The 14,101-nt window shown below is 51.0% G+C and overlaps 1 protein-coding gene across 4 annotated transcripts in view; it reads right to left on the reverse strand.

Annotated features, from left to right (window-relative positions):
- PEG3 (paternally expressed 3) overlaps window positions 1–13,897 on the reverse strand; it is a 31,441-nt gene extending 17,544 nt beyond the window's left edge. For 2 of the 4 annotated variants that reach the window (XM_066374578.1, XM_066374575.1), the window contains exons 1-2: window positions 13,692–13,896; window positions 9,967–10,050 (exon numbers count right to left, since the gene is read on the reverse strand). The gene's annotated coding sequence lies outside the window, so the exon portion shown is untranslated. Of the gene's footprint in view, window positions 1–261; window positions 526–7,802; window positions 7,846–9,966; window positions 10,051–13,691 lie in introns of all 4 variants that reach the window. The other 2 variants (XM_066374576.1, XM_066374577.1) reach the window with 2 other exon arrangements.
- Between the last annotated feature and the right edge of the window lie 204 nt (window positions 13,898–14,101).

Below are 14,101 nucleotides of genomic sequence, written 5' to 3' on the forward strand. Positions count from 1 at the left end.
CTGAGGATGGCTCCATGGCCTCTGCCTCAGGCACTAGAATGGCTCTGGCTGCAACAGAGCAATGTCCCAGATGGGCAGAGCATGGCCCACTGGTGGGCATGTCAGGTGGATCCCAGTGGGGCACATGCAGGGGTCTCTCTGCCTTCCCATTTCCCACTTCAGAAAAATACCAAAAAATAAATAATAAAGAACCACAGACCCACCTCCCATTCAGAACTGTGAAGCTCCCATAATCTAACATATCTAAAAGGCCTCACTCACCCAATGCTCAGCAGGCACAGGAGGCTGGTTCAGCAGCTGGCCATTACTAAACTGGGTGTCAACTTTTTTTCTTAGCAAAAATGGACAGAGGACATCAGGTGACAGGGGCCCATGCTGCCATCTCTGAGCATCTCTCCCCGTAACATAATGGCTAAGGCAGTAGGCATAGGAGGTCACACGACACATTATATGTGCTCAGCTCCGGGTAACGTGATGGCAGGTGCTCTCATTTTCTCTTTCTCTGCACCTGTGTTGCTGTGCAAACTGCAGCCAAATGAAAATTCAATAAAATTTTTAAAGTCCAGTTCCTCAGTGACATGAACCACACTTCCAACGGTCTGTGGCTCCTCTACTGGATGGCACATGACATCTCCACCATCACAGGAAGTTGCAGTGGCTGGAGCAAGACTGTCCAGTGCACAGGTGTGCTCAGGACTCGCCCTCAACAGGGTGTACCCTTCTCAAAAGTGTGTCTGTCCGTCCCCAGACCCAGCCACAGGTTGGTGCTGACCACTCCCTCGGGTGTCTTTCACCTGCTGGATGTTCCAAGCACCAATCACATTTAAATATCTGAGCAAACCTGCCCGTCTCCCCGCAGGAACTGGAACCCCCACGAAGGGATGACAGGTGACCTTGTCCATCACTGTGTCCTCCAGTGCCTGACACGAGGCCAGGCGTCTACAGCAAGCTGAAAGCAACGAGCGCATACGCAACTTAAATCTGGTTTCAGACACCAACCTGCAGAAGCAGAGCAGCGTCTGGGGAGAGGGGACATCCTGGCCAACTCTCTACGCCACTGTTTGTGGAGTGTACTGGGTCACCCTCACCGGCCCACCCTTCTGCCCGTCCTTTCCTGGACACCTGCACACAAGGCGCTCATAGGTCTGACGATGGGGCTTCACCCCGGGGGTGGGGTGAGGTTGGGGGGTGGAATTAAAATGAAATACTGGCATCGACCTGGAATGCTGAGGTCGCCGGTTCAAAACCCTGGGCTTGCCTGTCAAGGCACATATGGGAGTTGATGCTTCCTGCTCCTCCCCTGTTCTCTATCTCTCCCTCTCCCTCTCTCCCCTCTCTCTCACTAATAAAAATGAATAAATAAAAAAAAATCTAAAAAAAGTTTTAAAATGAAATACTGGCGTCCAGAGAAGTCCTATAGAAGTGGCAAACCTACGTCATTCACAGAAACAGTGGGAATATGATGAAGTGACCGTTGGGCCCCTTCATACCCCATATATGCCTCTGCCTGGGTCAGTCTTCCAAAGATCTGCCTTATCCATCTCCAAAATCCCTGGCTCTCTACTTTGATAATCTTTTGTGTTATTTATTTGCTTAGCTTAATTTATTTATGTGGTTTTTTAAATTAAGTGAGAAGCGGGGAGGCAGAGAAACAAACTCCCACATGTGCCCCAATTGGGATCCACCCAGCATGCCCACCAGCGGGAGATGCTCTGTCCACTGGGGTGTTGCTCCATTACTACGTTGCTCAGCAACCGAGCTATGTTAGCAGGAGGCCATGGAGCCATCCTCACTGCCCTGGGTTGACTGGTTCCAACTGAGCCATGGCTGCGGGAGGGGAAGAGAGAAATAGAGAGAAAGGAGAGGGGGAGGGGGGAGAAGCAGATGGGTGCTTCTCCTCTGTGCCCTGACCGGGAATCAAACCCAGGACATTCACATGCCAGGCCGAGGCTCTACCACTGAGCCAACCGGCCAGGGCCTGTATTTATTTTTAATTATCTGCTTCCTTCCTTTAAAATAAGAAACGTTTTAGGCTTTATAGAAGCTGATATTCAAACTTTCTTTTCTTCTCATGTAACCAGAAGGGCCATACATTTCTTTTCACTTGTTACTTTTCCTGCACACAAGTTTTATCCTGTAGCCTTTCTACGACTGGTCAACCATAACTGGTGTAAAGAAACCAGGCCAATCAGGGGGAAAGTCTCGGTTAGGGAGGCTGAATCCCTTACCTGGCATTTTGTACTTGTTGCTTTACTTCTAGAGAAAAAGAAAACTACATGCCGCAAAACTCTCTGCTTTTGTTTTCCAAGGAAAGCTAGAAGTTTAACATGAAGTTGTTTTTCTCTTTAAATGTCTAAAGAGAAAATGCGTTTCGATGATTCTGTCTCAAAGTGGACTTTACCGCTCAGGAGGAAAGGTAGGAAACTCAGTCCCTCGCCCTCCTTGCTGTGACTGGACTCCCACTGTCACCCCCTGGAGCTTTAGCCCCTGACCCTGGGGACCTGACCCCACCCTCCCTGCCTGCCCTGTCTCCCTTAAGGAGGACATATGACAACCAAGAGGGCACTGGATGACACCATGCTGGGGAAAGAACTCCAGAACAGAGGAAAGGGCAAGTGTCCCCACTCTAGACCACTGGTTTGACATTTTGGACAATAGCACAGTTTTACCCAGGACCTGGCTAAGAGGGGCTGCCCTGAAAAGGGGAGTCCTCATCAGCCTATGCGCCTACATGAGAGGGAGGGGGGCCACAGAGCTCATGCCTGCACTGTGGCATCCAGATTCATTAGAAAAATGTGGGTCCTCCCTACATGACACCAGCCCAACTTCTCAGAGGCAACAGGACAGACTCAGTCAGGTCATGGGAATCACCTGTTTGGGCACAGGATCCTTTCTGAAACTTCAGAACAAGCCACTAGCCGCAGGAACAGAGTCAAAATGCCAGAGACTTGCAGACGTTTTAAAGAGAGAAATACATGGACAGATAAACACAGAAGGAATGTAAAAAGAGCATCAGAGAATTAGTTCTCCCGATGGCCGTGGACTCAGATATAGTAAGGGGTGTGGCCTTTTATGTCCGATACAAGAGAAGGTCAATTTCCATGTCAGAAAAACCAACCAGAGAAAAAAAACAGAAAGCTTTCAAATTTTCTTTATGAAACCAGAATTCAAAACCCAAAGGCCAACAACATGAGCACTAACAAACAGCCAACCAAACTCATTTATGAAAGTAGATATGTCTTAAACAATATCATTACTGAAAACCATTCTAGTGTTCTAGTCAATTACAAAATGAGAAAAAACCTGAGGCATAAAGAAATGTATAAAACTATCCTTCCTCTTATGTAAAGACTATCCAATCAGATATTATGAATCAATGGAAACAGATCTTATAATTTAATAAGAAAATCACCTCTAACAAACTTCCTTAAATATGCATCAACAAGAATTTTTTTTAAACAGGAAGAACTCCATTATAAAGATAGAAAAAATTTTAAGAAAAAAAATTGCACCTACATTGAATAAAGTGATAAATTTTATTGCAATAAAAAGGCAGTAACTAGAGGCATAGGATAGTCATGTAGGGATCCAGGACACTGAAGTTCTAAATCCTCCCTGAAATTAATCTCTATTAATCTAATGGAATTTCAAAGGGTATTAATGGGAACTTGACAATGGTTCTGAGTTGGCATGGAAGAATTTCCTTTGGTTCAGTATCTTTTGAAAGTTCATATGTCAATAGGCCAACAAGCCAAATACAAAATTTAAGAAATATTTAAATATAATCATGGGGTAATAAAGTTGTTTCATAGTATGATGCTTAAAGGCAGAAAGATGAAATAAAATTAACAGATGATGGTCTTGTCTATACCACCACAGCCAAAGGAATAAAACAAAACACCACTTGCGATTTATGACCAAGATTAATTCATTTAAAATCATAACATGAGCCTGACCAGGCGGTGGCGCAGTGGATAGAGCATCACCATGGGACACTGAGGACCCAGGTTCAAAACCCCAAAGTCACTGGCTTGAGCACGTGCTCACTGGCTTGAGTGCGGGGTCACTGCCCTGAGCATAGGATCACAGACATGACTCCATGGTTGCTGGCTTGAGCCTGAGGTCACTGGCTTGAGCAAGGAGTCACTCGGTCTGCTGTAGCCCCCGGGTCAAGGCACATATAAGAAATCAATCAATGAACAACTAAGGAACCGCAACAAAGAACTGATGTTTCTTCATCTCTCTCCCTTCCTGTCTGTCCTTCCCTCTTTGACTCTGTCTCTGCCAAAAAAAAAAAAAAGCATTAACTGTTTAATGACAAACTCGGAACTTTCTTAGGGCTAAATGATAAAGGGTGATTTTAACAAACATGGACAACCTACATTTCAATTTCTGACTATTCAAGAGTTTATTTCCAAGGATGAGGCCGGCCTTGGACATTAGGAAGGACCACTAAAACCAGTGCTGTATGTCAACTATGCGTTACTAAAAGACTAAGGACAATGATGTACACACTTTGTTTTCACTAATATAAATCAACACAGTTCAACAAAATGAAAATAAAAAAATTTTCTTTTTTAAAGTGAGAAGAAAGGAGATATAGAGACAGACTCCCACATGCGCCCTGAGCGGGATCCACCTGGCAACCCCCCCTCTGGGGCCAATGCTCAGACCAACCGAGCCACTGGCTCTGAGAGAAGAGAGAAGATAGAGAGGGGGGAGGGGGGAAAAGCAGATGGGCACTTCTCCTGTGTGCCCTGGCCGGGAATCAAACCCGGGCCTTCCAACAGTCCAGGGCCAAAAAAACAAAATTTTTAATAGAACCTTATGTTTGATGTTTCCAAGAAGTTTTGTGGCTTTATTTTCTGATTGTTACAAACATAAAATGTTCAAATATTATAGAATATTTAATGCAGAAACCCAAAGCACACCCACTCATCATATTGTTTTCACTAAAGTGAGACCAACAACAAGAGTTCTGCATGAGTATGTGTTTTTAAGCCTGGTAACCTATGATAACCACCCTTCCATACCAGCACATACAGATTTTTCTTTCTTTTTTGGTGACAGAGACAGAGAGAGACAGAGAAGACAGGAAGGGAGAGAGATAAGAAGCATCAATTCTTCGTTGCGGCACCTCAGTTGTTCATTGATTGCTTTCTCATATTTGCCTTTACCGGGGGCTACAGCAGAGCCAGTGACTCCTTGTTCAAGCCAGAGACCTTGGGCTCAAGCTGGTGACCTCAGGGTTTCAAACCTGGGTCCTCTGCATCCCAGTCCGACGCTCTATCCACTGCACCACCGCTTGGTCAGCCCCAGCACACACAGATTCACATCATTCTTTCTAAAGGCCTCTTGGTATCCCAGTCTATGGATATACACTAATTTATTTCAATGTAATGATGGAAATGACTAAAGTTAAAAAAATAAAAAACTTGTTAAAGCATCAAATAGGGTATAACATCGTACAACACATGTTGTGTTCTTACTATAAATATACCCATTCATGTGTGCACAGAAAACACTGAGAAGGCCCAGACGGTGAATATAATATAATGCAGTTTTTAGAAAACAAAGTTATAGATGGAGATGTAGGTCTATGGAAATTCTTGCAGGTAATGTAAATACAAGCACACACAGACACACATAAATGGAGACTAGAAAGTGGACACATGATATGAGCTCTCCAGATGGTACCTATGTGGTCCCCAGAATACAGCCTGCTGTTCACTGTCTGATCCCTTCATCCGGCCCTTGGCCACCCTGTGGTACTCCCAGAAATCTTCTTACCCTCGGGAGCCAGTGCACCACCGAAAGGGCTACACACTAGGCCCTGACCTCCCTGACAGCTGTCCCCTCTTGTCTCAACTCAAGGAGAGTTCTGCACACATAGCAAACCCATCACCTTCATATCTTAGGTTGGAGGTGGGTTCTCACACCCCAAGTTCACTAAAACTTCCATACCCTCTACTGCTCCCTTTGGGGGAGAAATGCTAGGGTGAGTCAAGTAGTAGCCAAGGGCAGGATTCTTAAAAATCTGACCACGATTGGGGGACAAAGGTGGGAGACACACAGGGACCAGGTCCTAGTGGCCAAGAGAGAGGCCATCAATTCCAGGGGGAGGGACAAGTGATGGGAACCAGTGGTCAAGTCACTCTCTACGGGGGCGGGGTTACAGGTTTCCAGCTATTCTTCCATCTGGGACACCTGTTCTTATATACATGGGACAGCCACGCAGGAAACCTGCTGTGCGGTTTAAGCACTGTATGCAGAGCGGCAGGCATGAGTTGGCCAGTCGAAAAACACAGGACAGTGGCATTGCCTGTTGGACAAAACACAGTGGCCCCTGTGGTGTGTGTGCAGTGGTATTGGGCCCATTGGAACATTTTCCAACACTCTGCTTCCATTTCATGAAAATTAGCAGAACACAAAAGCAGGGGTCACACGATAAATATAACTGAGACAAAGATGGAGGTCGTCAAGCACCCCTGCCATCATGGGGGGGGGAGGGTTAACGGCTCAAGCCTTCAACAACACCGGGAAGAATTCAATGAAAGGACACGTATCAGAGGCTGCAGATATAGCTGGGAAACGTGAGAGACAAAGGAAGTCCATGACCCCCTGCTGACGGTCCCCAGGTTCCCCACGTCCCATCGGTGCTGAGAAAAGCCCCCCATGTCCTATTGGTGCTGAGAGAGGCCACCCACGTTTCATTGGTGCTGAGAGAAGCCCTTCACATTCAATCGGTGCTGAGAGAAGCCCCCATGTCCCATTGGTGCTAAGAGAAGCTCCACACGTCCCATGAGTGCTGAGAGAAGCCTCGTGGTATGTCCTGCAACCCTGTCTACTTACTTACTCTGGTCCCTCACCACCGTGCAGCTGGACTCAGCCCCTCACTCGGTCCACCTACCTCGGGGCCGCGGGCCGGCACTGAGCACCTTAAAGTCAGGACCTCAGGCAGTTACTGTCTCCGTTCTCGGGGACAGCATGGCATGCGGTCTCTTCTTGCTCCTAGTTCATGCCATTCTGCTGCCTCTTTCTGCAGACCAAGGACCTTCTCCATTTTGGCACTCCGACCTGGCCTCCATCCTGGGTCAGGTGTCCGACACGGCCAGGCCACTCAGCCTGTGGCTCCGTCCACCCCCCTTCTCCAAGACCTCAGGAGGTGCACACCTCAGACCACCCCATCCTTCCGGGGCAGCGGCTCTCACACTTGGGGATGATGTTAGCACTTATGAAAACTACACCTGCCCTTCCAGGTGTGACCCTGTCAGAATCTCTGGTCCCCTAACTAAAGGGGCATTTCAACAAGCACTCCAGGAGCTGTGTGTACTTCGAGAACCACTGCTCCAGGCTGGGGTGTCCAGTCTAGTCCGATTGACTATCAACAGGCACAGAAGGACAAGAGGGGTTGTTGGGATAACAATCTCACGTGGGACTGTGAGCAAGTGGTCAATGACCACAACCCTACCGCGCCAGCCACGGCCTCTGCCCTCTGGTCCGTGCGGTATAGCTCCTCTCAGATCAACTCCATGTCACCCTGGGCTCCGCTGACCATTTAAGCTGAGCACTTACCAACACTGCTGCAATGTTTCCTTATTGCTGTTCATTCCTGAAAGGTTTCCCTGATCAAACCTATTTGGCATGGATTGGGGAGCGTGGGGGGCTGAAGACAGGGGTTTCTGGTCTCACGGTAACCCTTAGCAAAGAGCTTGACTGCACACCCAGACGGTGGCCCCGTTACCTGACAGCTGCGGTGACTGAAGTCTGCCCACGCACCCGCGTTCCGATCCCATACTCACCGAGACACATTCTGTTACAGTTTCATGTCCCACGTAGGTGTGCCTACAGGGAGAGGATCTGCTTATGATGACACCTTAGAGCAGGGGTCCCCAAACTACGGCCCGCGGGCCACATGCGGCCCCCTGAGGCCATTTATCCGGCCCCCACCGCACTTCCGGAAGGGGCACCTCTTTCATTGGTGGTCAGTGAGAGGAGCATAGTTCCCATTGAAATACTGGTCAGTTTGTTGATTTAAATTTACTTGTTCTTTATTTTAAATGTTATATTTGTTCTCGTTTTGTTTTTTTACTTTAAAATAAGATATGTGCAGTGTGCATAGGGATTTGTTCATAGTTTTTTTTATAGTCCGGCCGTCCAATGGTCTGAGGGACAGTGAACTGGCCCCCCGTGTAAAAAGTTTGGGGACCCCTGCCTTAGAGTATCTGGGTCTCTGGGAGAGCAATCTCCCACTGTACATCTCAATAAAACCAAAACCAAGCCAACTCTTTCCACATCAACTATTGCGCCAGTGTGGTTCACTTAAGTCCCCTGGGCTACATGCCTGTGGATCTACCAACAGAAGAGGAGTCCTTAGGCGAAGGAAGGTTTCCAAGGCTCCGCGGGCTTGAGAACTGGACACTGGATACTTGAAGCATGCACTGAGACCAGGAATAAAACAGCCCATCCCCTGGGGTCCCATTTGGAGCCACAGGTTAGCCTCTGCCCAGGTGGTGACACATCGTCGGCACAGCCACCAACCCCTTGGTTTCTTACTCTACATTTAACTGGAGATCATATTCAGTAGACACCGAGGCCAGGGGCCAGGTCGCTCACTTCCGAAGACCCAGAGTCTAGCACGGTCCTGTCCGGGATCAGGCCTTGTGTCAATGGTTGCTGCTAGAACGGAGAAGCTATTCTGATCACTTCCCTAGGGAACACACATCACTGAGTCAAGTCCCAGTTGGTCAGCAAGCCATGAACAAAGAGCACAGTCCTCCTGTGCCTCTCCCTTCATGACCTCTCTAACATACATCTGCTTCTAAGACCCTTATCCAAGCCACCATCTCTCAACCAGAGCTGGGGAGAGGGTGTCTTCCTGCACCTGCTGTTTCTATCTTCCCCTTCTGAGCCTTGCAGCCAAATGACACTTGAACAACAAAAATCTGATGATCATGTTATTTCTAAGGTTAAAGTACCTCAATGGCTTCTCCCTGTGCTGCAGACCAAGACTGCAAGGCCTTTCTGACCAGTGCTGAGTGGCTCAGTGGACAGTGTCGTCGACTTGGGACACTGAGATCCTGGGTTCAAAACCCCAAGGTCTCCGGCTTGTGTCCAAAGGTCGCTGGCTTGAACCCAAAAGTCTCTGGCTTGAGCCCAAAGGTAGCTGACTTGAGCAAGGAGTCACTGGCTCAACTAGAGCCCCACCCCACCCCTGGTCAAGGCACATATGAGAAGCAATCAATAAACAACTAAGTGATCCAGCTATGAGTTGATGCTTCTCATCTCTCTCCCTCCCTGTCTTCGTCCCTCTCTCTTTCTTAAAAAAAAAAAAAGAAGTCTGCAAAACCTTGCTCAGTGGAGCCCCAATTTACACCTTCTCCCCACCTCCATCAAATGCCACCTTGTTCTTTCCTTTGCTCTAGGCACCTTGAGACTTTCAGCTCCTCTCTGGACCCCTTAGAAATGTCCCCTCTCCCACAACACATTACCATCCACTACCCTTCAGGACTCAACCTGAATGTCCCTGGCTCTCTCAGGGCGGCTCTATGTGGTCTCTCCCAGATTAAGGTAACTGCCTGTAGTGAGTGAATGTTCTCTTTGAAGGGATGAGTCACACAATTATGTTTTCCATGTCTTTCAATTACTGAATATACCGTTAGCTCCAGGGAAGCAGGTCCTTTTCCCACTTGGGGCTACGTTTATAGATGAATAATGAACAAACAGGTCTGAAACAGTAAGTAGCTGACAGCTGGGAAAAAGACTTAGGACACTGGATAGGATGGCATGAGGCCAAGAAGAATTTCTGGCAAACACACGCTCCACAAGATGAACCCAGCATTCTCAGAAAGCACACAGCATGTGGGGCCATGGCCACATGCACAGGACACACAAGTGCCAGGATGAGGAAGCACGTGCTCACCCCAAACATGGGTGTGTAACTGTGATAAAGGGGTTTCAGCTCACCTGGACTCTGCCACCTGGTGTTTGGACCTGGTCCCTCTTCTTCCTGCCAGTCGTCTCCAAAAAGGGTAGAAGTTCAAGGCAGAGCTGGGGAAGGAAAGACACAAGACATCAAATTTTACTTTGCAATGACTAGATTCCACAGGCTGGAGGTGACCCCACAAAGGGGAAGCTGTACCCTACATTCAGTAGACACTGAGGACTGACAAGAGGTCCAGTGAGACCGGGAAGAACAGCTTCACTCCCAGGACAGCCGGGCTAGGAGGGCGTGGCTCCCTGAGGTCCATGTTGCACCCTAGGCTGGGGTCACAGCCTTTTCCCAATGGGATTATGTCAATGGGTGTGTGCAAGTCAACCTCCAGGTGTCTTACGTAGAACTTCCTCTCACAAGCAAGGCAAAACAGTAAAGACATAGGCCTGGCCTGTGGTGGCGTGGTGGATCAAGCTTCGACCAGGAACACCAAGGTCACCGGTTCAAAACCCCAGGCTTGTCCAGTCAAGGCACATAGAGGAGTTGATGCTTCCTGCTCCTCCCCTCTTCTCTCTCTCTCTCACTCTTTCTCTAAAATGATTAAATAAGATCTTTAAAAAATAATTTTATAGACACAGGGCTTTCAATTCAGAGCACCATTTCCCACTTATTAGCTATGGGGCTCTGGGCTACCCTCTAAAGGCAAGGGACACACGTTGCAGGTTAAAAACTAAAAAAAAAGTGCTAAGGTACAATTATGGACTGCTAATCACACTCCATGTACACAGTGCTTAGAATCTTCCTTTTATTATAGTCTCTGTTGGTCCCGACCAAGGCGCTATTCATTTCCTAGCTCTCATTGAACAAAAAAGCAGAGGCTCTGAGAACACCTTCTGGGAGCTGGTGGCCAACTATTGAACAGATCAACCTAATATCCTTTTGGAAAAAAAATAATACATCGACGGATGTTTTCCAACGGATACCCTGTGGGATCATGATACAGGAGCCCCTTAGAGAAGTTAGATGCCACTCCAGTTCTGACACTTCACAGCCCCTGTGGTGCATGGACTAGACACCTAACTGTGGCACCTTTCCCTAAGGGGAAGGAACTAGCTGACGTCAGGACCTGAACACCCTTGTCCCCGTTAACATGAGATCGAGGTTATCTTATGTCACATTTTGCAGGTGTTGGGTGAACATTCCATCTTTCAAGTCCCTCTGTGCCTCGGGGTGTGCATTCCATCAGGGCCCCTTGTTGGGGGTAGGGAAGTAGCCTCAGGATACGGCTTTAGTTGTTTATGTCATCAGTCACTGGTGGATGCAGATCACAAAAAATAAAATTCAGCATTGGAAACTACCATTCTCTGGAGAACCCAGTCACGGCCGCACCAGAGGCTCTGCGCATAGGTCACCTTGGCCGCCTCCCCCACCAACCCAGCAGATAAAGCCCTGCCCTCCCCTCACTGTGTACCCCCCCCACCCGCTGGGAGTCCCCCTCCTCTACGCGCTCCCCACGCCCCACCCCCTGGTGGCCATCCTCAGCTCAAGCATTCTGTCCCCCAGGATCCAGACCCTTTCCTTCCCGTGCGTGACCCCTTCAGTCCACGGAGCCTCCAAACCCCCCAGATCTTTACATCCACAGCCCTCCCACCTCCTCTCCGTTTTCTCAAGATGCTGCCTTTCCTCAAGTCTATTCTACACCTCAAATCTGAACCCTGATTCTCTGACCGCCCAGAACTGCATGTGCGCAGTTGCACCTGGTCCCCCCCCCCCATTTTCCGATAAGGCTTTAGTGCCTGCGCAGTCGCAGCAGAGAGGGTAAGGTAGGGGGCAGAACCTTGGGACACCAAAGCCCCCTTCGCCCACCCCCACGGCCCTGCTGTCACTCAAGAAGGCTCCTGGGTGTCGTGAGCCTCGGCGGTGATGTCCGCTCCACCTCCTGCCCTTCTGCCGTCACCCAGGGTGGTACCTGTGCTGTAGAAGCCTCTCTGGCCCCCACAAACTTAGCACGAGGGTCCGCGGGTATTTTCTTCAGCCTCAGCTGTCACTCAGGTCAAGGAACCACCTCCCTTGGGCCCGCCCCCGGCCCCCACTGTCATTCCAAAGTGGCACCGGTGCAGTGAGCCTCGGCCGCCACCTACTGGCCAACGTGGTACTGTAGTGGGCGTGGCCTCAGAGGCCCTACCGCAGGCCTGCCGCTCCCCACCCCCGCCCCTGCTCGAGGAGGGGGGGGCGGTGCAGCCCCCTTTCCGTCACTCAGGACAAGGCAGCCCCAGCCCGGGGTCCACCTCACTGGAAGTCCGCCGTCATGCAAGACGCCACCTATCGGCCAACAAACACTGCAACAAGATAGGCAGGGGTCTGCATTTGCCGCCATCAGTCACTCAACATACATCATCCTCTCCCTCAGGCGGGCCCCCTGGACTTCACAGTCATTCAATATGGCACCTGCAGAGTATAAGCACCGACGACCACGTATCGGCCAACATAGTGCCGGCATGGGCAAGGGACCGCAGCCTCCACACAGCCCTCCAGGATGCCCTGCAGCTGCACCATCGCCCACGGTGGCGCCTGCACAGTAAGCCTTGGATGCCCCCTATCAGTCCACCTATACAGTGACAGAGTGAGCGAGGCTCCGCAGGGCTGTCAGTTCCCCAAAGACCATACACGGCCCCACCCCTTAAGCCCCCTTACAAGGGCGCCTGCGCCATACAGGACTGACTGCGGCCAGGCCCGTAACATCTCCATCCCCCACCCAGAACAATGACAGTGGGTAGGTAACCCTGTCCCTGCAAACAGTTCAACTGCAGCGACAGCTACAGCCAAGTCCAGGCATAGGAACTGGCTTCCCAAAGGCCACGTGAACCCGGCAAAACAATCAGTCCAGAGTCAGTGACACCAATGCGGCAAACCTCTGCGGCCATATACACAACCCAAAAAAGACAAAAACAAAAGAAAGCGCAAGATAGGCAGGACCCCCACAGAGCTTTCAATCACTGCAAAGACCACAGAACCACTGAAGCCCCAGCACCGCCCCCTACAGCCAGCCAGCCAGCCAAGACTGCGCCTGCGCGGCAAACCTCAGCTGCCCCTATTAAAGATGGCGCTGGGGCAGGCGGGGCTCCGCGAGATCACAGCCCAAAGGGTCTCCTAGAGACGACAGCCCTCGATCCCGCCCCAATCCACTATCAACCAATTAGAACAGCGGTAGGCGGGGCCTCACAGCCCATCACCTCCCAAAGAAAAGACTCCATCCAAACAACCTCCTCCGTCAGTCGCACCCCTCCCAACCCTTGGCTCCTCCCACCGCCACTGCGGCAAAAAAAGCCACACCCCCAAATGCGCGGTAGGGATGCAGGACGCTCGAGGACCTAGCCAAACAGGGATTCCCGTGGGGATGGGGGGGGGGGTCCAGCTCTGCAGCCCCTGGACTCAGCCCAAGAAAGCGGGCGGACCGAGATAGAGACGACGCCACGCACGCTCGTTAGGGACCGACAGCCACTGAGACGCCCGCACCCCCTGGCAGGCTGGCAGTGACACGAGTGCGTGGCCTCTGTGGCTATGGCGACAACGCCCACCCCTTACCCCGCATCCCCGACTCCTCTGCGGGGGCTGCCTCAACCGGGCTGCCTGCCGCGCGAGATGGCGGCACGTGCGGCAGCCCCTGCCGCCTGCCTGCTGAGGACCCCTGCCCCGCCCGCCTGGCCGCTGAGGGTCCCGCGTAGCACGGAGACACCGGTGGGGCAGCCAGACTCACCTCACCCCACCGCACTGCACGGCACGGCACGGCCCCGGGCTGGATGGCCAGCAAGGCCCGCGTGCGAGCTGACTAGAGCACCCACGCGACCCCCGGCGACCCACACCGCCAGCCGAGCCTGGACGTGGACATCGCTGCTCCTCTCCAGCTCCAACCTGCTCCTCCGGTTCCCAGCGTCCGCAGCGACCCCGCTTCCCGCGACTCCTTATAAAGGCTCTCCACAGGGGCGGGGCTCCGGCGCAGGCCAATCAGCAGCCTCGCGCCACCCTGAGTCCCCCCTTGCCCCGCCCCCGAGCCCTGCCAATCAGGACACCGTTGCTGTGGCGACGGCTTGGCGCCAGAGGTTGGAGGTTGACGTCAACTGAGCCCACGCGAGGGGGCCCAGAGAGAGGGGGTCTGGAAGGGGGGTG

The sequence above is a fragment of the Saccopteryx leptura genome, chromosome 3 (genome assembly GCF_036850995.1).
Source record: "Saccopteryx leptura isolate mSacLep1 chromosome 3, mSacLep1_pri_phased_curated, whole genome shotgun sequence".
In the NCBI taxonomy this organism is placed as follows: Eukaryota; Metazoa; Chordata; class Mammalia; order Chiroptera; family Emballonuridae; genus Saccopteryx; species Saccopteryx leptura.